General features: G+C 43.5%; 10 non-coding genes across 10 annotated transcripts; 5 read left to right on the plus strand and 5 right to left on the minus strand.

The window, feature by feature from the left end:
• The first annotated feature begins 3,318 nt into the window (after positions 1 to 3,318).
• On the plus strand, positions 3,319 to 3,392 carry trnan-guu (transfer RNA asparagine (anticodon GUU)). Its single transcript has one exon. It is a non-coding gene; the product is annotated as a tRNA-Asn (tRNA).
• A 2,629-nt stretch (positions 3,393 to 6,021) lies between these two features.
• On the plus strand, positions 6,022 to 6,132 carry trnal-caa (transfer RNA leucine (anticodon CAA)). The gene is made up of 2 exons: positions 6,022 to 6,059; positions 6,087 to 6,132. It is a non-coding gene; the product is annotated as a tRNA-Leu (tRNA).
• A 717-nt stretch (positions 6,133 to 6,849) lies between these two features.
• On the plus strand, positions 6,850 to 6,922 carry trnak-cuu (transfer RNA lysine (anticodon CUU)). Its single transcript has one exon. It is a non-coding gene; the product is annotated as a tRNA-Lys (tRNA).
• A 9,423-nt stretch (positions 6,923 to 16,345) lies between these two features.
• Positions 16,346 to 16,418, minus strand: trnam-cau (transfer RNA methionine (anticodon CAU)). The gene has a single exon. It is a non-coding gene; the product is annotated as a tRNA-Met (tRNA).
• Positions 16,419 to 16,881: 463 nt separating this feature from the next.
• trnam-cau (transfer RNA methionine (anticodon CAU)) lies at positions 16,882 to 16,954 on the minus strand. The gene has a single exon. It is a non-coding gene; the product is annotated as a tRNA-Met (tRNA).
• Positions 16,955 to 19,323: 2,369 nt separating this feature from the next.
• Positions 19,324 to 19,395, minus strand: trnae-cuc (transfer RNA glutamic acid (anticodon CUC)). Its single transcript has one exon. It is a non-coding gene; the product is annotated as a tRNA-Glu (tRNA).
• Positions 19,396 to 20,511: 1,116 nt separating this feature from the next.
• Positions 20,512 to 20,583, minus strand: trnae-cuc (transfer RNA glutamic acid (anticodon CUC)). The gene has a single exon. It is a non-coding gene; the product is annotated as a tRNA-Glu (tRNA).
• Positions 20,584 to 20,865: 282 nt separating this feature from the next.
• trnad-guc (transfer RNA aspartic acid (anticodon GUC)) lies at positions 20,866 to 20,937 on the plus strand. Its single transcript has one exon. It is a non-coding gene; the product is annotated as a tRNA-Asp (tRNA).
• A 762-nt stretch (positions 20,938 to 21,699) lies between these two features.
• Positions 21,700 to 21,771, minus strand: trnae-cuc (transfer RNA glutamic acid (anticodon CUC)). The gene has a single exon. It is a non-coding gene; the product is annotated as a tRNA-Glu (tRNA).
• Positions 21,772 to 22,053: 282 nt separating this feature from the next.
• trnag-gcc (transfer RNA glycine (anticodon GCC)) lies at positions 22,054 to 22,125 on the plus strand. Its single transcript has one exon. It is a non-coding gene; the product is annotated as a tRNA-Gly (tRNA).
• Positions 22,126 to 22,129: the final 4 nt, after the last annotated feature.

The following is a 22,129-nucleotide window of genomic DNA, read 5'->3' on the forward strand; positions in this document are numbered from 1 at the left end:
TCACAGATTCACCCTCACCACTGTCCTCCTGGCCAATATCCTCAGTGCTGCCCTCCCCCTCAGAGTCCGAGCCAAGCAGAATGTCCAGCAAAGAGGTGTTCTTTTGCTGGGGACTGGCCGAGTGCTCCTGCTCAATCGTTTCCAGTTGTTGCTTGGCTCTTTTGATATAAATTATCAGAGCCTGAATTTGTACTTGTACCTTCAAAGCATCCTCGGGTGACAGGAACTTCATCCTACGAAAGCGGGGGTCAAGGGCAGCAGCAATGATGGCCACATTTTGTCCATTCTCTTTGAAAGCAGACTCAGACTCCCACCTTGCCTTCATCTCTTGGTCTGCAGCAATCTGAAAAGAGTTCACAGCAGCATACTTGTATGTGGTTTTCTTTGTAGACTTATGGAGACCCTTCAGCAGTGGAGGTAAAACAGATATTGTGACATAGGACTCTCCACTGAGAAAAACAGTGGCCTGTTCGAAAGGCTTGAGGACCTGCTCCAGTTCCTCTAGTAAGATCCACTGATCATTCCTCAAATCCATGTATTGCTTCCCACGCTGTGTAACGTCTGGGTCAGAAAGTGTTGCGACCACCGGCCACCGTTGTTCCAAAAGGCGACTCACCATGTAGTATGAGCTGTTCCATCTTACAGACACATCCTGGAGCAGGGTATGCTCAGCTGTACCCCACTGTTTTTGTTTCTGTTTCAGCTTGCTGCTAGCCGGCTCACTTTTCTTGAAATGCTTCACAAGAGACCGTGCAGCCCCGAGTGTCCTGTCGATCATGGGGTTGTTCTTCAAGGCATGATTTACCACCAACTGAAGCGTATGGCCGGCACAACGATGTGGTGCTACCCCATGTTTCTCCTCTAGGATGCGAAGAGCTGCAACAACATTTGCTGCGTTATCATGTACAATCGCCAGTACATCATCTCGAAGGGAGAAATCAAATTTATCTGCCACCATCTCAACCCAAGAGGCAATATTTTCAGCAGTGTGGCACTCCTCAAGCGGCATTGTAGTTAAGCTAAACGAGGTCAGCTCCTAATTTTCATTAATGAAATGACAGGTGACACCTAAATATGCCTCAGTGGCCAGACTGGTCCAAGCATCAGTTGTTAGGGATAGTTTGGAAATGCTTTTTTTTAGTTCACTTTTCACTTTGTCCTTGGTAACCATATACTTCTTCTCCATTAAGTCAGTGAAGTGGCGCCTGGATGGAAGGGTGTATCCTGAGTGGAAAGTGTTTATCATTTCACGGAAGCCTTCACCTTCAACAATCGCAAGGGGCCTCATGTCCTTCACAATCATAGAGACGATCCTGTTTGTGTACACACTAGCCTCCTGGGGTGTGCAAGGTGCCTGGTTCTTTTTATGAAAAAAGTCCGCCACACTGCTTTGCTTACTCCTGTAAAGGCAAAAAACATAAAGTACATGAATATTCACAGCAGCAAATCAAAAATATAGCATCGTCCACATCATTGCTGTTATTATGATACATTTAGCTAACAGTAGGCTATACTACAGCCATCTCAGAGGCTCAACTTAAAAAATTGTTTATGTAATTTAAATTGTCAACTTGTAATGCGCGTTTACTACTTGGATCTGGTTGCTACTAGATCGTGGAATTTCGACAGTCAACAGGTAGACTAGAACTACATAATGGCAGAGTATAAAATCCACCGTCCGGTGTTAGCAAATAGATAACACAGAAGAAACATGTCGGGACTGGTAGCGCTAACAGCTTTAAACTAGGAAAACATGGGACCTGCAAATTATTCATGTCGACGAATTTATGACGTCGAATAAGTCGAATACGTCGAGTATTTGACCCAGCTCTAGTGCCAAAGCATGCTGAGCTGTTTGATGAGAGATATTACAATTGTATTGTAACTGGTAATCTTGCTGTATAGCACCTCCTACTTTTCGGTTCAAGTTTGACATAGATTTAGTCAGCAGTCAAATGTTCACCCAAGTCCCATCACGCAAAAATACAGAACTCTTGCATCTACCGAAATGAGGGGGCAGCTCGAAGCCACGCTCACTGCCAACAAAAGCCAGGCAGAGTCTCTGTGGCGCAATCTTTAAGCGTGTGTGGCTGTTAACTGAAAGGTTGGTGGTTCAAGCCCACCCAGCGACAATTTTTTATACCAAAAAATCCACTGGCCAGCAACCAGTTGTATGTTTGGTAGCAAATCAAAAGATTCACGGGGCAACTTGTCCCACTGAACCCACAAGTTATCCTTTAAGTCATTTGGTTGACATGCTTGCAAAATTCAAAAAGGCTGAGAGACCAAATGAGGGCAGTTGGGAAAAAATTTGACATTAAATCTCTTTCTTTAAAGCTGCAGTCGGCAGGTTTTCAAAATTAAGAGTCTAAAGTCGGAAAATTCGAACTGATACAACTTTCAGGTCCCTCCCCGAACCTCTAACAAGCTCCGAATCGCCCCCCCCCAAACCCCTCCCCCTCTGTGGACGAGGTTGTGCACGTAAGTTCACACCAGTGTGAGCGCACACAAGCTGTGTGCAGACTCACGCTCAGCAGCGTGTGCACAAGCTGTGATTGACAGGTAGGATTCCTCCACCCTAACTTGATTGGTTAAAAACAGTCGGGAGCGCTCGATTTTTGCAAGCATGATTACAGGCTTCAGAGGGAGCTACAGATTTCGTTATTTTTCCTAAACAGACTATTTAATATTCTACTTCCAGAATCCCATGACAGTTCAAGCTAATATGACTAAAAAAAAGTTGCAGACCGCAGCTTTAACAAGTCAGAGCAGGAAGTTATTGACTACTTGTTTTGTGCTATGACAAACATTAATAAATCGAACACATACTCTTATGAAGGGGTGAGAGGTGGTAGTGATCGATGCCACGCCCACAGACAGCTACAGCAAGTCTCTGTGGCGCAATAGGCAAGTGCGTTGGGCTGTTAACCGAAAGGTTGGTGGTTCAAGCCCACCCAGGGACGAGTTTGTGTGTACCAACAAATCTACCGGTCAGCAACCAGTTGTAGGTTTGGTAGCAAATCGATAGCTGTAATGGGTAACTTGTCCCACTGAATCCACAAGTTATCCTTTAAGTCATTTGGTTGACAAGAGTTAAGGTGCCAAAGCATTCTGAGCTGTTTGATGAGAGATATTACAATTGTATTGTAACTGGTAATCTTGCTGTATAGCACCTCCACTTTTTGGTTCAAGTTTGACATAGATCAGCAGCAGTTCACTCAAGTCTCATCACGCAAAAATACAGAACGCTTGCATCTACTGCCATGAGGGGGCAGTCAAGCTCGAAGCCACACCCACTGCCAACAAGAGCCAGGCAGAGTCTCTGTGGCGCAATAGGTTAGCGCGTTCGGCTGTTAACCGAAAGGTTGGTGGTTCAAGCCCACCCAGGGACGTTCTGACTTATGCGTATTACGTGAGTTAAAGTAAACATTCTGCTGCCAAAACGCTCTCCTTACGCATTATACACGCTCCTTGGCAAAATATTTCTCCAAGGGTGACCTGTTAAGTGCAGTGTAATGCATGACTCAACCTGGAGGCTCCTCTGTCTTTTGTCAAAATTGCACATGCAAAGTGAAAAAACAACCTTTTTGTCATATTGCTATGAAAGTCACACACAAACAAGAAAAAATTCAAAAAGGCTGAGAGACCAAATGAGGGCACTTGGGAAAAAAATTGACATTAAATCTCTTTCTTTAACAAGTCGGACCAGGAAGTTATTGACTACTTGTTGTGTGCTACTTTACTTGTTACCTACACAGCAGATATCAACCTTATGAAAAACATAAATAAATCGAACACATACTCTAATGAAGGGATGAGAGGTGGTAATGATCGAGGCCACGCCCACAGACAACTACAGCAAGTCTCTGTGGCGCAATCGGCCAGTGCGTTAGGCTGTTAACCGAAAGGTTGGTGGTTCGAGCCCACCCAGGGACGAGTTTGTGTACCAACAACTCCACTGGTCAACAACCCTGGGGGTATTCCTCGAAAGTAGCTAAAGAAAGCCAGGCTATAGCCAGAAATCGTCGCTTGAACTAGCACCATCTCCCAATTAAGCCTCAAGTTGCTCCACAAAGACATTTCAGCTGCATCTCAGCAAGGCTTACATAGCCTAGCTAAGTGTGAGTGCTCGAGGAACGTAAGAAGCCCTGACGAGTGGATGGTGGAAAAATGGAGATGGCAGAAAAGGAGAGCAAGACAACAGCTCTAATTTTTTCGGCAGCTGAATAAATAATGCTGATGGAGCTGTATGAGGATTTTAAAAGTGTCATCACCAGAAATGGTAATACAGCTGCGATCAAAAAAGCGAAGAAACGGCATGACTAACAACTGCGGACAGACTAAACGCCTAAGTTCTGAAAGTTTCAATTGTTAGACATTTATTTTACTGTACTCATGTATTTATGCTCTCCTCTTTGTGTTATAATGTGTTTACATAAAGCATGCTGAATTATCTCTGGATGAGATGTACAGCACAAATATACTGGCCCTGCTCACTTTATTAATAACTCAATAATCGACACGCATCATCATACTTTGTGACTATATTGTCGTGAGTGTGTGACCCACATATTATTTTTTCACTGTTACATCTCAACAGGAGCTATCTTAACAGCCAAAAGCATACCTGGCAGCAGGTGAAGGTAAAGTACAGCTACATATTTCAGAGTGGTAAGTAGCCTTTGAAGAAATGTGTTTGTCCAATAAAGAGAGCAGCAAACTAGATATGGAACACAAGAAACTGAAAATAAAGAGATCAAGAAACTGGAGAGGGATGTTAGTATAAATTCAGATAAAGGAGAATTTCGTGTTGTGAACTGTATTTAATTCTGTTTTCTCTCCACAGCTTGAGAAACATGTAATAATAATTAAACAATTCAACACAACTTGAACTCAAACTTGTCATTATTGTACGATTCATGCAAAGTGTTAGAAATGTGTTTTTTACATTTATATTCACAGTGGGGTGCAATGAGCTAAACGTGTGGAAAGTTATAAATCATCTCTGTCCATTTAGCCTTCTTACACTTGCTCTGACTTAAACTGCTACTGTGTCAATGCTAAATTATGAAAAGAAGTTCTAACTCAAAAGTCACAACAATAAGGATCAAAGGAAATATGTGTCCCTGTACAGGTCCCTCACTGTGTCAGGAGAAACTGAGTCCTTTCAGGCACTAGAACCTCCAGGAACTCAACGAAGAAAAGACTTGAGCCTGAAAAGTTGTCCACAAGACAAAATGTATAAAATATGAAGTATACTATTAATTTAAGATGGCTCTGTCAGAAGTCAGCCATGGTGCCTGAGAATTTTAAGCAATGAACCTGTATTTAATTTGGCCAAAGGTCATTTCTATCCGTGCCCTTGTTTTAGCATGTGCATGTGCATGTGCATGTGCATGTGCATGTGCATGTGCATGTGCATGTGCATGTGCATGTGCATGTGCATGTGCATGTGCATGTGCACATGCCCTTGTTCCTGGATCAGGATATGGCGTGAGGAGGTACGGCCAACAGATGTTTGATCCAGCACTTAAAGTCAAAGTTCAGCTCTGTTACCACCATCACAGCGTCCTCAGTGGTGCCTCTTTAAATGATCACAAACCTCCTGAAATGCACAATATGAGTAAAAAACATTCAAACTTGTGCAAGAGCATTACTTTCACCTTTCTTTGGGCTCATGTCATTTCTGTATTCCCCGTTTGCTCAAGTATGATCATTCACTTTAAAACAAAAGAAGGAAAATCTGAATAACAACCCATGGCCTCTGGCCCTCTCTTGCTTTCATTACTCATCCAGTGACATCACTCCCTGGCCAATCAGTGGCCTGTAGTCTGTAGACGTCACATTTTCAGCTGGACTCAACTCGAATCCCTGCCGTGCAGGTGCTAAAAATGTAGCTGCTACCAGCTGTTACTACCTCATGGAAAACCCTAAAACCTGAGTCGAATATAGTCAAGTAGAGTAGCGTTTTGCATTTTGGTTCACGTTTGTCATATTTTACACAGGCAGGGATGTAATGGTGTCAGGATGGCCGAGCGGTCTAAGGCGCCAGACTCAAGGCGTTATTCCTACCTTAGGACAGGGACTTCTGGTCTCCAAAAGGAGGTGTGGGTTCAAATCCCACACCTGACACTAATTTATTGCTTAAATCTTACTTTCTTATTAGAAGACCGTGAAGAAAGCCATGTCAGGCCATGGTGAAAAAGGGAATTTATCTCTGAAGACGGGCCGTCAGTTCCTCCCATCAACATACACAATTCTGATGTGCGATGAGGCAGTTCTCCTGCTACATTAAGCTCTTTTCCACTCGTACTTACTCACAACCACCCCTATGTGGGTGGGGTCGTTATAGCAAGGAGGTCCAAAAGTCCTGTGATGTCACTTTTATTGGACAAAACATGACACAACAATTTAGGACATCAAGGTGAAGGTATCCATGCTACTTGGTCTGTGTCTTTGCGTCTAGTAATCCACCTCGTTGATGATCACAGAATACATCAAATCCAACTGTTGCTGTTGCCGGGTTCTTGTTAAGGAGTGGCTTTCATGACTCATCCAGTGACATCACTCCCTGGCCAATCAGTTGCCTGCAGTCTGTAAATGTCACATTTTCGGCTGGACTCAACTCGACCCCGACCGAGTAGGTGCTAAAAATGTTCCACCTTGTGCCAGGTGGTATTACCTCTTGGAAAACCCTAACAGCTGAGTGGGATCCAGTCGAGTGGAGTAGGTAGAGGTTGAAAAGGGAGGAATGTGTTCCGATGTCATTCGAAATCTCTGAAAGTTGACTTTGGCTTGTTTAATCTCTTCTTTTTTTTTTCGGAAGGCATGTTTTATAACATGTGAATACCCCGGCTAGCTCAGTCGGTAGAGCATGAGACTCTTAATCTCAGGCGCGTGGGTTCGAGCCCCACGTTGGAAGTAGCAGTTTTAATAATCAACAGATGTTTGATCCAGCACTTAAAGTCAAAGTTCAGCTCTGTTACCACCATCACAGCGTTCTCAGTGGTGCCTCTTTGAATGATCACAAACCTCCTGAAATGCACAATATGAATAAAAAACATTCTTTCCCTGCCATTTGCTGCCTTTGTGTACCTCAAGTACTCTGGAAAAGATTTCCCTTCAGAATTGCTTTGACTCTGTAGTAGCCAATTTCCTGACAATACCAGTTATGTCACTGTCCATGAGCTTTACTGGCCACAGCCCTGGATCATTTGAAAGTAGATCCTCACTTTCAGACTGGCAAATGTCCATTAAGCCTGCCTCCTCCTGCTCTTGCTCCTTACTCTGTGCTGCGCTGTCATCTGCACTGCTGGCACTGGCCCTGTTGTCGTCACCATGGCCTGATGAGGGGCTTGGTTCTGTATCATGGATTCAAATGGAGTTTAGTTAAAGCATGCAGGTTAGGGGGCGCTAGCGAGCGGCGATATGTGAGGTTGTGCTTGTGCAGAGCTCCCGTCATGGCGAACTTTTTTTTGGAAAAATAATGGTTATAAACCAACTTCGGACGGTCCATGTTCATCCCTGTCAACTGAGTAATACCAATGTACCGTACTGACGGCTCCATCTGTTGTGATACACGGCCGAACGACAAAATGCCCAGACAAAAAGGTAACAAGAACGAGGCCTCTGCTAAAGCCTCGGACACGGCTGCAACCGCATCCACAAACGAGGAACCGTCAGACGAGGAGAGCCCAGAGACTCCAAGCTTATCTGCTCTCATGACCGCCATTGCAAACAGTGAAGGCAGGATTCTGGCCCGGATAGACTCAAGTACAGCTGACTTGAACACTAAGATAGACGCACTTCACGAAGAAGTGGCGTCAGGAGACTCGCCTGGGAGAGTTGGAGTCTGGCCTGAACACATACGCGGATAAGACGGCTACCACTGAAAACGAAGTAAACAAGCTAAAGGCGGAGGTCACATCACTTCGTCAGAGAGTAGAGGAAATTGACGGGGGGCAGCGCCGGTTCTGTGCACGCCTGGTTGGGATAGAGGAAGGTTTTGAGTCGCGTGGGGGACAGCAGCCCACCGCGGGTATCGCTAAACTACTGCAGGAGCTGTTGGGCCTCAATTTCACCCCAACCCTGGATGCAGCATATCGCGGTGCCCGACGTGCTAACGAGGGGGGCCCTCCCAGAGTCATCGTGGTCAGATTTCATTACCTACGGGAACGGGATGAGGTCTTCCGTGCAGCAGCCCGCGCGGCACCGCTGACCTTACGCGACAAGAGAGTGAGCGTGTTTCCGGACTACACGGTGACGGTGGCGAAGAAAAGAGCGGCTTTTGCCGAAGCTAAACATCTGCTCCGGAGCTGCCGGGATGTTCGGTTTAGTGTCCGGTTCCCCGCGATCCTCCGTATTACCGACACGTCTGGTGAGGAGAGATGGTTTGAGGATCCAGCGGCAGCGATGGAGTATATCAAAAACAACTTGAGGCCAAGGGACATTGCAGACTGATTCACCACACAGGACAATGATGACTAGACGTCGGGAAGGATCTGGTGGGTCCAAATGTGAAAAGTCCGAACACCGGGATTTCCTCCCTCTCCCTCTCTCTCTCTTACTGAGCCTACAGCAACCGGGCTCCCAGGTAACACTGAGACTTTATTTCATGGATACTTGATAAAAACTTGATATCCTCAGGTAGTTTTGCTACTCCTACCCACTATGAACATTTGTAAATTTACGTTTGCTTTATGGAGTGGCTTTTCCTTTTCTTTTCAAACATGTGTGAATGGGTATCCATAACACTGTGAATTTTTTTTTTATTTCATTTTCTATTTTAAGGGACATATAATAGAGAGGTGTTTGTCAGTATGAAGTACCTGGAAAACAATTTAAAGAGGGGTGGGTCATGTAGAGGTATCCTGGTTTGTTTTCTGATGTTGGTTATATGTAAACAATTTTCATTCAATGTTTAATCCAATCTATGTCATGTTCGCCCTGGTTGGGGCCTGTTAGAAGGATAGGTTAGATGGCTATCAGCAGCACAAAGCTAGAAGAGGGGTGTGCGATCTCAACAGGTTCAGTAGATCAGCATAGGGATTTAAGGCTCAGTTTTAGATTTGTAGTCAGACAGGGACTTTTTTTTGTTTTCTCATTTTTCTCATTCATTCTAGAAGTACAATGTCTAATACACGGAAGTCAGGCCATATTCGCTTTTTGAGCTGGAATATTAAGGGAATCCATAACCCAGTGAAACGAAGTAGAGTGTTTGCACATATAAAAACATTGGGAAGTGATATCGTGTTTTTACAGGAGACTCATTTGCGTTCAAGTGAAGGTACGAAGTTAAAGAAACCTTGGATAGGGCAACTATTCTGTTCAAAAAATGATGACAGAGCACGTGGCACAGCAATCCTGATTAGAAAAGGCATCCCTTTCATTCCATCACAGACTATGTGTGACTCCAGGGGTAGATATGTCATAGTGACTGGCAATTTGTATGGTACCCAAGTAACATTAGCTAATGTATATGGACCCAATTGGGATGATCCTGTTTTTTTCACTAATCTTATAGCAACATTACCAGACCCCAACAACAACCAGCTGATATTGGGGGGCGATTTTAACTGCGTTCTGCACCCAAAACTGGACAGATCAAATCCCAGACCTAATAGTAAGATTTCAAACTCTGGTGCAGTTATTCAGTCATTTATGGACACATATGCACTTTTTGATCCCTGGCGGAGAGATAACCCGACTGTTAGGCAATACTCCTTTTTCTCTCCAGTTCACCACTCTTTTTCCAGGATCGACTTTTTCCTTGTAGATAACAGGACTCTCCCTATGGTCAGGGATTGCCAGTATAATAGCATTGTTATTTCTGACCATGGCCCGGTACAGCTGGATATATGTTTTCCAGAGTGCGTCAGACCACGCCGTACATGGCGGTTTGATCCTCTGTTGCTATCTAAAGATCATTTCAAAAAATTCATCTCTCAACAAATTGATACTTTTTTAGAATTCAATTGCACACCAGATATGCCATTAACAACGGTATGGGAGGCTCTTAAGGCCTATCTCAGGGGCCAGATAATATCCTATACAGCTTATGAGAGAAAGAAACGTAAACAACGCTTGAGCAACCTGTCTCACAGTATAGCAGAGGTAGATCGTAAATATGCTGATGCCCCAATGCCTGAGCTCTACAGAGAAAAATTATTGTTAAAAACCGAGTTTGATAACCTTTCTATTAAACAAACTGAACAATTATTCTTTAAATCAAAACAGAAATTTTACGAACACGGGGAGAAGGCTGGAAAGCTTTTAGCCCACCAAATTAGACAGTCCGCAGCTGCTAACACTATTCCCGAAAAATGCACTGAGCTGGGGGAGAAAACCACTAACCCTGATAAAATAAATGACCAATTCAAGCAATTCTATATGAATCTTTATGGGTCAGAACCACCAGACGACCCGTCGAATATTATTAAATTTTTAGAGGGGCTGACCATTCCAACGATTACCCCGGAGGACAGTTTACAGATAGATAGAGAGATCACTGCGAATGAGGTATTACAGGCAATTAAATCAATGCAGAGCGGAAAGGCGGGGGGACCTGATGGGTTCTCAATTGAGATATATAAGGAATTTGCTGACAAGCTAGCGCCGATACTTAGCCAGGTGTACCGGGACGTTTTTAAACAACAGAAATTACCACAAACCATGACCCAGGCCATAATTTCAGTGCTGCTCAAAAAAGACAAAGACCCTCTGTTATGCAGCTCATACCGCCCAATAAGCCTGCTGAATTGCGACTATAAAATCCTTACAAAAATATTAGCCACCCGTATAGACAGTGTAATTCGAACAATCATCGATCCAGATCAAACGGGTTTCATCCCAAGTAGACAGTCGTTTTATAATATGCGTAGATTACTCAACATCTTGTACACCCCGCACTCGGCGTCTGAAGAACCCGTAGAAGCAGTGATCTCCTTGGATGCCGAAAAAGCGTTTGATCGCGTTGAGTGGCAGTACCTGTTTGCTGTCTTAGAAAAATTTGGCTTTGGACCATCATTTTTAATGTGGATTAGGATAATATATGATGCACCAACTGCAGCTGTACGGACTAATAATAATATCTCTGACTATTTCCCCCTTCACAGGTCTTGCAGACAGGGCTGTGGCCTCTCCCCATATCTATTCCATCTGGCGGTTGAACCCCTTGCTATAGCCCTTAGAACAGAAGAGGGTATTACCGGTATCTCCCGTGGTGGCAAAGTCCATAAGGTGGCGCTATACGCGGAAGACCTGCTTCTATATATATCCAACCCGACGGTATCGATACCAAAACTATTGTCGATTCTAGAGAACTTCAGGCATCTGTCAGGCTATAAACTGAACTATTCAAAAAGCCTGCTTTTTCCAATTGATAGTGCAGACAGAGATTATTCAGAATTTCCGTTTAAAACAGAACGTAATATGTTCACATATCTAGGAATTAAAGTTACCCGAAAGATAGAAGATCTGGAGAAATATAACTTTAACTCGTTATTAGAACAAACAAAACAAGATCTTGTGAAATGGTCAACTTTACCAATTTCACTAGCAGGTCGCATAAATATAGTTAAAATGACAATCCTGCCTAAATTTCTCTATGTGTTCCAGATGATCCCTATATTCATCCCTATGTCAAGATTCAAGGAGTTAGATAGACTAATTTCTACATTTATATGGAACAACTCCAATCCCAGGATGAAAAAAATGTACCTGGAGGTGCCTAAAGATGCAGGTGGGTTGGGACTACCCAATTTTCTCTGGTATTACTGGGCTGCTAACATAGCGAAACTAACTCATTGGATTCACACATATGAAAATAAGCAGGGTCCAGACTGGGTTCACATGGAACTACTACCCAGCCCTATACCAATACTCACAACAGGGTTACCATACAGTTGCAATACACAGCTCACAAACCCAGTTGTCAAAGCCTCACTCCGGATTTGGTTGCAGTTCAGGAGGCATTTTGATTTAAAGCAATATAGCAGATATTTCCCGATAGCAAGTAATCACTTGTTCCTCCCATCCGGGTTTGACAATGCATTTCAATATTGGCATAGAAATGGGTTGATATTCTTTTGTGATTTGTACCCTGATGATGTGTTTATCCCATTTGAGACACTTGAAAATGACCACAATATACCCAGATCGCATTATTTTAGATTTCTTCAGATACGAAGTTTTACCAGTAAGAGGTTTCCGTCGTTTCCTTTCCCACCGCCTAAGAATCATTTAGATGCAATACTAGGACTGGATCCTTATGGAAAGAAACGTGTATCTGTGATTTATAATATGTTGGGAGACTTGAAACCGATATCCTGGGATAAAACTAAAAGGGCATGGGAAAGGGATTTGGGGGTTGAAATTTCTGAAGAAATGTGGCAACATAGTTTAAAACGTATACATTCCTCTTCATTGTGCATACGTCAGGGTTTAATACAATTTAAAGTACTCCATCGTCTGCACTACTCAAGAGATAAACTATCGAAACTTTTTCCCGCCACAGATCCTGGTTGCCCAAGGTGCAACCATGAACCCGCCTCAATAGGACACATGTTCTGGGCATGCACCTCTCTCAACGACTATTGGAGACAGATATTTGATGTATTTTCCAAAATCTGCGGTCAGACTATAACGCCTGAGTACCACATAGCCATCTTTGGGGTACCACCTCTAGGCTGCAAAATTTCAAAATTACAAGCTAACGCCTTGGCATTTGCTTCCCTGCTTGCACGCAGACTTATACTTTTTAACTGGAAATCGAATTCACCTCCATCCTTTCTGCAGTGGCTAAGAGATGTACTATCTTTTCTACCTTTAGAAAAACTGAGATGTAAGTTATATAAGGCCGGCAAGAATTTCACAGTGACCTGGAGTCCCCTTATAGAATTCGTAGAAGGGTTCCCTTTCCAATGATGTACCTTAACACCAGCTGGATTACATGGTTATAAACATATGGTCACGCTGGAAACGTCAGCTCACTCAACATATGATGAGAGGTTCCTGTCTGATTATTTTTGCATTGTTCCTGTACTTTTCTGTTTGTTTGTTTTTTTTTTTTTTTTGTTTGTTTTTTTGTTTTTGTTTGTTTGTTTGTTTTTTGCCTTTGTTTAGGAGCCTTGGGGAGGGGAGGGAGGTGGTCTGTGTTTGTAAGCTGTATGTCTGTTATTAAAAAGCTGCAAAATAAAGTTTGAAAAAAAAAAAAAAAAAAAAAGCATGCAGGTTAGTGTTGCACGGACGTTAATGCATAGAAAAGTTAAATGCATGCAAGTTACAGTTATGCATGCAATCAAATTGACTCCATACTTAGCTGTAAAAGTGTAACCCTTAAAAGAAGGGAAACATCTTATTGTGAATCAATTTGAAAGTGACATGGTACTCTTTGCTACTTTCTCACCATCTTCACTGCTGGTCCTCCTCCTGTCCTCCTGCACTTCAGCAGTGGTGGTGTCACTGGCCGCTGCAACATTGCCTGATGTGGAGCCTGGCTCTGTATCAGTGATGAACGCAAGATAAGTTAATACAGGAAAAGGTTAAAGCATGCAGGTTTCAGTTATACATCCAAGTTAGATGTATATTAATATGTTAGCCTACCATTCGCTAACATCTAGTGTTTGAAAGCTCAAAGTCAGTGAGTGAACTTACCTTTCTTTGAGAAAAACTGAGTGATCAGTTGCCTGCCTCTACTGGCCCTCTCGTCTTTCTCCCGTCTTTCCTTCCGCTTCTGATAACCCGACTTCATTCTAGATTATTTCAGTCAGCTCACCGTCCATCGTGTGTTTCAGACAGCCGCTCCGTACACCTGCCTGCATTTCGGATGCGTTCAACTACAATTCGATCAGAACTGGACCGCACCATTTTGCAAGAGGGGGAGGGCCGAGTAAATGTCAATATGCCAAAGAACTAAAGAAAAGTTATTGAAATCGAAAACTGTGTTTAATTAGTTTATTTTCCTTTAAAAATGTTGTAATTCATTAGAAAATTCTAAGAATGGGCAACAATATTAATATTATATTATCACTACCTCCGAGGGCCCCCCAGGCCGCTGGGCCCTTAGAAACGTTACCACCTTTCCCCGCCTGGCGGCGCCCCTGGTGATGCCCGCCTCCACCAGGCTGTGCACCTGCTCCACCTTCGCTAAAAATAAAACCACCGCACTGTTCATGCGGGCAGCGGACTTTACCGAACCGTGCCCGATAACCAGCCCCACGGCCAGCGCCACTTCGTCCACGCTGCACGGAGAGCCGGCACCGACTCTGATGCCGTGCTTCCGAGACAGCATGGAGAAGCCGCCAGACGCCATTGCGGCCGGGAAGCGCACCAAACAAATGCGAAAAAAACCTCGAAATTAACCTCACAAGACTACACAAAGTACGCAGAACTAACACAACTAATGAAACATTTAACAGAGAAAACAAGGATAGCGAATAAAGGGTAGAAAAACCACCTTTACACTTAGCCTTTCTCTCAGCTCTTCCACTCACACTCCTCTCACTAGCAGAAGAAGAAGAAGAAGAAAAGGAGGAGTGAGGATGCGCAGTGGTGGAATAGGGGGAAGAGGCCGAGGAGCACGAAGACACCGTGCTGTCCCAGATGAAATTCGGGCCATAATTATAGATCATGTCATCATTCATAGCCACATAATTTTGCTTGTTTTTTGTTTGTGTTTATATTACAGTATATGTGTGCTATGTATATTTTTCTTTTCCTTCTACAATACTATACTGTATGGAAGTTACGTACTTCACAGTATTTGTGTGAATAAAAATGGTTGGTATGAGTGTATTGTGTGTGCTTTGAGGCTACTCTTACTGTGAAACTTTTTTCCTTCAGTTTTATACACTATTGTATTCTGTTAGGTAGTCCTATGCCATAGTGACAAAACATCTAAACATTTTGACTTGTTGTGCTCACACAATGCCAAAAGGACAATGCATTTTGGGGGCACTGACTATTTGAATGAGAAAGAAACTTCATTTTGACACATGGCTGAACTGTTTAGGGGGAGATATGAGCTTTTGCTGGTGAACCATGGTGTTTTGCTGAACCATTCAGTTTAGTTTTGCAAAAAGTACTAAAGAGTGTTTAAAACGTTCGGTCTGTTTCAAGAAATGAGCCTAGGCAACTGAGAAAGATCTTTGCAATTTGGGTGGCACTGACTCTTTTCATGGGAAAGAAATCAGGTCTGAAGCATGGGTGAACAGTTTTGGGAGAGATATGTGCTTTTGCAGGTTAGCTATGGTGTTGTGCTGAACTATAAGAGTGTTATGCCAAATGATCTTAGAGTTTTGAGAATGTAATTTCTGTTTCAAGAAATGAGCCAAACCAATAGAGAAAAACTGTAATAGGACGTTCGTTTGAATGGAAGGATATATAAGAAACAATATAACTTGATACTTACTGTAAGATTGTTTTTTTAAGTCGGCAGAGACAACGGCTCGATGAAAAATCCCTCTTCTGTAATGGCTAACTTTTATAATCCTCTAACCTAACGAAAACAAAATCTTTAATTTGTTTTTTTGTTGGTTTTGTTGGAGGAGGGGGAGCGGGAGGGGAAGGGAGGTTAACTCCAAGTTAGGGCTTCACCTTGATTGGCCGAGTTCCATTGTGAGCTCGGGCGTTGATAGGCTCGGTTCATTGTGAGTCGGTGCGACATTGGCTAAACCGTTCAATGTGAGAATGGAGAAGTGCAAAGCCTATTGGAGGGGAGATGCAGACTAACCTGAGCGAGGTAGCGCCAACAAAGCTTAAAAATCATAAACATGCATGTATTGTCAGCCTAGGCTCACTTTCACACACCCATTCATTGGTCCTGCAGACTTTGCTAAAGGTATGTGATGCCCACTTGCCCAGCTCACATGGATTGCATGGCAATCAAATAAGTGGATGGTAGGAAATAAGATCTTCTAACCTATGGGGGGAGAGAACGGCAAAGCCGAAGAAAAATGTGTCCCATGTCAGTCTATGTCAAGAGAAGGAGAGTCTGCAAAGGTGCTTTTGTCACACAGTGTATTCTATTATGTCAGCGTGATGAACTTCCTATCCTTTGTCATGGGTCTTGGCCAGGGTGCAACTTGCTTTTCTGAAAGAGACATGGTTCGAATCCCCATAACTTGGGTTTGACACAAGGCGACAAAGATCTGATTGCAATGCTTTAAAAAAAAAAAAAAGATGGTTCGAAACCCCATAAGTTGCTTTTGACACCTTCCACACTTTGGAGTGACTGAGCTTCCGAGTGGGCTTTCTGCAGCTCCAACAGAGAATAATCAGAGACACCTGTGCCCATCAAGTTTCCAGCTGTAACTGAGGTGAAGTGCTATAAACACATCAAAACACCTGCCCCGTGTGAGGGTCGAACTCACGACCTTCAGATTATGAGACTGACACTCTGCCTACTGCGCCAACGAGGCCTGCAAATCATAAATATGCATGTATTGTCAGCCTAGGCGCACTTTCACACACCCATTCATTGGTCCTGCAGACTTTGCTAAAGGTATGTGATGCCCACTTGCCCAGCTCACATGGATTGCATGGCAATCAAATAAGTGGATGGTAGGAAATAAGATCTTCTAATCTGTAGCCCCCTGTGACACCTATGGGGGGCGAGAACAGCAAAACCGAAGAAAAATGTGTCTGACATGACAAGTTTAAGTAGATAATAAAGGAAGGAGAAACTGAAAGACGACAAATATCTGATTGCAAGGCATCTCTAAAAGAGCGATGGTTCGAATCCCCATAACTTGTGTTTGACACCTTCCACACTTTGGAGTGACTGAGCTTCCGAGTGGGCTTTCTGCAGCTCCAACAGAGAGCAATCAGAGCCACGTTTCCAGCTGTTACTGAGGTGAAGTGCTATAAACACATCAAAACACCTGCCCCGTGTGAGGGTCGAACTCACGACCTTCAGATTATGAGACTGACGCGCTGCCTACTGCGCCAACGAGGCCTGCAAAACATAAATATGCATGCATTGTCAGCCTAGGCTCACTTTCCCACACCCATTCATTGGTCCTGCAGACTTTGCTAAAATATGTGATGACATGGCCTGTTGAGCACGTAGCTACTTGTTCAAAAGACCTGTTGTCTGGACTAGAGGTTAAACAATCAACTCACAAGTTTCTTTATCTGGCTTTCATTCTCATTTTGAAAGTTTATGGAAAGTTGCAAAAGAGGTAGTTTCACGTGGGATAAACTTGACTGAATTGTCCCATGTCAGTCTATGTCAAGAGAAGGAGAGTCTGCAAAGGTGCTTTTGTCACACAGCGTATTCTATTATGTTAGCGTGATGAACTTCCTATCCTTTGTCATGGGTCTTGGCCAGGATGCCACTTGCTTTTCTAAAAGAGAGATGGTTCGAATGCCCATAAGTTGCGTTTGACACTTTCCACACTTTGTAGTGAGTGAGCTTCCGAGTGGGCTTTCTGCAGCCCCAACAGAGAGCAATCAGAGACACTTGTGCCCAACAAGTTTCCAGCTGTAACTGAGGTGAAGTGCTATAAACACCACATCAAAACACCTGCCCCGTGTGAGGGTCGAACTCACGACCTTCAGATTATGAGACTGACGCCCAACTTTTTGACGTGCCGCAGGTCCCCCGCTCGCCGTGCCAGAATCCCAGCATGCTTTGCGAGCACGGCGACAACGATCGGCCGGATTTCATTGAAAATTAACTGAATGCGTTGGATACGGCTTGCGTTGACGGAACAATGGACGACTAGCGTAAAAGAGCGATGGTATTACCCAGTACATCTTTTGATTTGCTACCCAACCTACAACCTGTAGCTCACCGGTAGATTTGTTGGTGCACACACTCGCCCCTGGGTGGGCTCGAACCACCAACCTTTCAGTTAACAGACAAACCTGCTGGCCGATTGCGCCACAGAGACTTGCTGTAGCTGTCTGTGGGCGTGGCCTCGATCATTACCACCTCTCACCCCATCATCAGAGTGTGTGTTCGATTTCTTTATGTTTGTCATAAGGTTGAAATCTGCTGAGTAGGTAACAAGTAAAGTAGCACACAACAAGTAGTCAATAACTTCCTGGTCTGACTTGTTAAAGAAAGAGGTTTGATGTCAAATTTTTTCCCAGGTTCCCTCATTAGGTCTCTCAGGCTTTTTGAAATTTTTTTGTTTTGTGTGTGACTTTCATAGCAATATGACAAAAAGGTTCTTTTTTAACTTTGCTTGTGCAATTTTGACAAAAGACAGAGGAGCCTCCAGGTTGAGTCATGCATTACACTGCACTTAAAGGGGAACTCCGGGGCATTTGAAGCGCAATCCCATTGCTAGAGGTTGTCAAATACTGATAGTAGGACACAGACAGGTCCAAATCTGCGCTCCCTGTGTGGATATTGCGCTGTTTGCGCAGCCTGTCATGCGAGGCTAATACGTGGTGGCTAAGGGGCAAGTGCTAACCCTTCCACGTACAACAACAACTTGCACACTGCAGAAACGTCACACCACTTTATAAACCATCCGACAATAAAGTCACAAGCCTTACCATCAAAACCATATGCATGGTTCTCACATTACTGGCATGGGGACGTTACAAAACAACTTTATAAACAGCATGTCACTTACCGGTTGTCGGTATGCGCGCGCATGTGAAAGCCTTAAAGAGTCAATGGACGATACTCCCAAATACAAAGCAATTATCTTCTCTAGAAAAACTGCGTTCAAGTATTTAAAACATTACAACAATACATGCCCAGTAATATTGTTGTCACCCTTGGAGAAATATTTTGCCAAGGAGCGTGTATAATGCGTAAGGAAAGATTTTTTTATATTTATATTAATTATATATACATTTATAAATTCGTTCATATTTATATACATTTTTTTTACCCAAAATTTCCCCCATGCCAGATCGCCAAATGCTCCAAGTCCGCGGACAAAAACATTTTGTCCGACAATAGACCATGAAATTTCTCTTTTTCCGTATCATTCGTGGATGCCCATGTCATTTAATGACAAATAGCATTTGTCGTTGCTGCTCAAAATGTTATTAAGCACCGTGTTACACATCAAAGTATCAGAAAAACTTGATTATTCTTTTAGTTTTTAAAAGCCACAATGGTCCTAGAGCTGCTGGAAAGAGTTAAGCGAGCCCTTCTCTAAAGAGAAGTAGTAAATCTGCTGGCTGTAAAGTGTTATTTCAAATCAAGTGGTGCGCATAGGATGACTCGTTACAAACCAACGTCCTATTGAATTTGTCACAGGGCTAGATTAAATTGACATTCTAGTCATGTCATTGGAAAACAACAGCAGAAATGTCTTTGGTTTACGCTACTCACAGTGCCAAAACCTGGTTCCCTCATTCCCTGACCGGGAATCGATCCCGGGCCACGGCGGTGAGAGCGCCGAATCCTAGCCACTAGACCATCAGGGACCTGAAAGCAGTGCACACGGTACAGGTTGCAAGACTGTGGTAAACTCATTCCTCAGTGGCAAATTAATTGGCATAGTGCATTGTACTGAAGTTGTGAACATTTTAGCCTTAGATGAAAGCAATTGTGCGCATCTGGAGAATGAATCCAAGCAAGCACAAGTTTCACGCTTTAGACTTCTCTCTTATTTCAGGGAGAAATAGAAAGATTCCTGAGTAAGAGTGAGTGTGTCATAGCCCTGCAAGAAAAACAGTTGATAGATGACTAAATAAGTGTCTGTCAGGGCATTGGTGGTATAGTGGAGAGAATAGCTGCTTGCCAAGCAGTTGACTGGGGTTCGATTCCCGGCCAATGCATACTCTGCACCTTGTATAATCAGCTTTCAAATGTACCTTGCTACCTCTACCTCTGTTCAGACAATGGGTGGCTTGTAGGGAAAACACAGTCTCAAGCTAATGCACTCTAGCAACTCTTCAACCAAGGAAGCATTTTTTGCTATGACTCTTCAGTTAAAGTGATGGTCTGTTTTCTCATGTGCATTCTAAGTTCCTCCTCTACAAAGCAAGTGGGGAAGATTAGATTCCACAGTGCCGTACGACACAAAAAACGGGCCTCCCTCAAACTCGATCCAAGACGGACGGACGGATGGACGGCCAGCACCTGCCAGATCACCAAATGGTCCAAGTCCGCGGACAAAAACATTTTGTCCGACAATAGACCATGAAATTTCTCTTTTTCCGTATCATTCGTGGATGCCCTTGTCATTTAATGACAAATAGCATTTGTCTTTGCTGCTCAAAATGTTATTAAGCACCATGTTACACATCAAAGTATCAGAAAAACTTGATCATTCTTTTAGTTTTTAAAAGCCACAATGGTCCTAGAGCTGCTGGAAAGAGTTAAGCGAGCCCTTCTCTAAAGAGAAGTAGTAAATCTGCTGGCTGTAAAGTGTTATTTCAAATCAAGTGGTGCGCATAGGATGACTCCTTACAAACCAACGTCCTATTGAATTTGTGACAGGGCTCGATTAAATTGACATTCTTGTCATGTCATTGGAAAAAAACAGCAGAAATGTCTTTGGTTTACGCTACTAACAGTGCCAAAACCTGGTTCCCTCATTCCCTGACCGGGAATCGAACCCGGGCCGCGGCTGTGAGAGCGCCGAATCCTAGCCACTAGACCATCAGGGACCCGAAAGCAGTGCACACGGTACAGGTTGCAAGACTGTCGTAATCTCAATCCTAACTGGCAAATTAATTGGCATAGTGCATTGTACTGAAGTTGTGAACATTTTAGCCTTAGATGAAAGCAATTGTGCGCATCTGGAGAATGAATCCAAGCAAGCACAAGTTTCACGCTTTAGACTTCTCTCTTATTTCAGGGAGAAATAGAAAGATTCCTGAGTAAGAGTGAGTGTGTCATAGCCCTGCAAGAAAAACAGTTGATAGATGACTAAATAAGGGTCTGTCAGGGCATTGGTGGTATAGTGGAGAGAATAGCTGCTTGTCAAGCAGTTGACCCGGGTTCGATTCCCGGCCAATGCATACTCTGCACCTTGTATAATCAGCTTTCAAATGTACCTTGCTACCTCTACCTCTGTTCAGACAATGGGTGGCTTGTAGGGAAAACACAGTCTCAAGCTAATGCACTCTAGCAACTCTTCAACCAAGGAAGCATTTTTTGCTATGACTCTTCAGTTAAAGTGATGGTCTGTTTTCTCATGTGCATTCTGAGTTCCTCCTCTACAAAGCAAGTGGGGAAGATTAGATTCCACAGTGCCGTACGACACAAAAAACGGGCCTCCCTCAAACTCGATCCAAGACGAACGGACGGATGGACGGCCAGCACCTGCCAGATCACCAAATGGTTCAAGTCCGCGGACAAAAACATTTTGTCCGACAATAGACCATGAAATTTCTCTTTTTCCGTATCATTCGTGGATGCCCATGTCATTTAATGACAAATAGCATTTGTCTTTGCTGCTCAAAATGTTATTAAGCACCGTGTTACACATCAAAGTATCAGAAAAACTTGATCATTCTTTTAGTTTTTAAAAGCCACAATGGTCCTAGAGCTGCTGGAAAGAGTTAAGCGAGCCCTTCTCTAAAGAGAAGTAGTAAATCTGCTGGCTGTAAAGTGTTATTTCAAATCAAGTGGTGCGCATAGGATGACTCCTTACAAACCAACGTCCTATTGAATTTGTGACAGGGCTCGATTAAATTGACATTCTTGTCATGTCATTGGAAAAAAACAGCAGAAATGTCTTTGGTTTACGCTACTAACAGTGCCAAAACCTGGTTCCCTCATTCCCTGACCGGGAATCGAAACCGGGCCGCGGCGGTGAGAGCGCCGAATCCTAGCCACTAGACCATCAGGGACCCGAAAGCAGTGCACACGGTACAGGTTGCAAGACTGTGGTAATCTCAATCCTAACTGGCAAATTAATTGGCATAGTGCATTGTACTGAAGTTGTGAACATTTTAGCCTTAGATGAAAGCAATTGTGCGCATCTGGAGAATGAATCCAAGCAAGCACAAGTTTCACGCTTTAGACTTCTCTCTTATTTCAGGGAGAAATAGAAAGATTCCTGAGTAAGAGTGAGTGTGTCATAGCCCTGCAAGAAAAACAGTTGATAGATGACTAAATAAGGGTCTGTCAGGGCATTGGTGGTATAGTGGAGAGAATAGCTGCTTGCCAAGCAGTTGACCCGGGTTCGATTCCCGGCCAATGCATACT

Source organism: Odontesthes bonariensis, chromosome 8, assembly GCF_027942865.1.
Source record: "Odontesthes bonariensis isolate fOdoBon6 chromosome 8, fOdoBon6.hap1, whole genome shotgun sequence".
Taxonomy (NCBI): domain Eukaryota; kingdom Metazoa; phylum Chordata; class Actinopteri; order Atheriniformes; family Atherinopsidae; genus Odontesthes; species Odontesthes bonariensis.